The 1572-nt window shown below is 27.7% G+C and overlaps 1 protein-coding gene across 1 annotated transcript in view; it reads right to left on the reverse strand.

Annotated features, from left to right (window-relative positions):
- Positions 1–1314: 1314 nt before the first annotated feature.
- tatdn1 (TatD DNase domain containing 1) overlaps positions 1315–1572 on the reverse strand; it is a 9100-nt gene continuing 8842 nt past the window's right edge. Inside the window, exon 12 of the mRNA XM_059349869.1 lies at positions 1315–1572. This exon is cut by the window's right edge and continues 576 nt beyond it. The gene's annotated coding sequence lies outside the window, so the exon portion shown is untranslated.

Genomic DNA, 1572 nt, shown 5'->3' on the forward strand with positions numbered 1-1572 from the left:
TTTGGACAAACGTTTACATTTTTCGCTAAACTGCAAATGATAAAAAGAGGGAACAAATTGGCCAAAAATAGATGTAACAATGACTAAAAAAAGACACAAATTGACCAAAAAAGACACAAAATGACCGAACATATATGTAAAATTGACTAAAAAAGACACAAATTGACAAAAATAGATGTAAAAATGAACGAAAAAGATACAAAATGACCAAAAATAGATGTAATAATGACTAAAATAGACACAAGAAGACCAAAATGACAAAAATAGATGTAAAATGACTGAAAAAAGACACAAAATTACCAAAAAAAGACACAAAATTACAAAAAAAGACGCAAAATGACAAAAATAGATGTGACGTAACGTCGGCGTCAGAGGGCGCGCTAGTGACGTAGAGTTTTGGACAAACGTTTACATTATTTGCTAAACTGCAAAATATGAAAAAAGGGAACAAATTGGCCAAAAAAAAAGATGTAAAACTGGATTAAAAAGAGACACAAAATTACCTTAAATGACTAAAAAAGATACAAAATTACCAAAAAGTAGATGTAAAATTACCGAAAGACTAAAAATGACAAAAAATAGATGTAAAAATGACCAATATAGATGCAAAAATAACTAAAAAAAGACACAAAATGACCAATATAGATGCAAAAATAACTAAAAAAAGACACAAAATGACCAAAAAAGACAAAATGACAAAAATGGATGTAAAAAGGACTAAAAAAGACACAAAATGACGAAAAAGATTTTAAAATGATTATAAAAAACACAAAATGACCAAAAAAAAAGACACAAAATGACAAAAAAAAATATGTAAAAATGACTAAAGACACAAAATGACCAAAAATAGATGTAAAAATGACTAAAATAGACACAAAATTACCCAAAAAAAGACGCAAAATGACAAAAAAAAGACGCAAAATAACAAAAATAGATGCAAAAATAACCGAAAGACACAAAATGACAGAAATAGATGTGACGTAACGTCGGCGTCAGAGGGCGTGCTAGTGACGTAACGTTTTGGACAAACGTTTTTTTAAATAATTTACTCGTTTATTAATTTCTTTTTGCTTAATTATTTTCCATTTAATTACTCTTCTATTTTTTTATCATTATTATCTTAATATTATTTAATTCTATTAAATTTTTTGCATTGTTTATTTTTCTGTAACTCATTTCTTCTTCTTTGTAACTGTGCAATGTATTGCTGTCTGATATAAATAAAGAATTAATTAGAAGAAATTATTGTTGGATAAAAAAAATGTAATAATACATTCATAAGGAATACTATCCATGCAAAGAAAACAAAACAAATAAAAAATGAGGTTGACTTTATAATCACGGCTTCTATTTTGTGGCAGAAACTTAATTTGCAGATACACAAAAAAACTCATAAAATGACCAATAAACATATTTTATTTTAGAAGAGACATCAGAAGTTTCTTAACTTTTCAAATTGGCAACAAGAGAGTTTTATCTCACACACACACACACTCTTACGCACACAGACACACACACACACAATCTTATGCGTGTACACACATGCGTTTATGCACAAACACAATCTTACGC

The sequence above is a fragment of the Centropristis striata genome, chromosome 14, assembly GCF_030273125.1.
Source record: "Centropristis striata isolate RG_2023a ecotype Rhode Island chromosome 14, C.striata_1.0, whole genome shotgun sequence".
Taxonomy (NCBI): Eukaryota; Metazoa; Chordata; class Actinopteri; order Perciformes; family Serranidae; genus Centropristis; species Centropristis striata.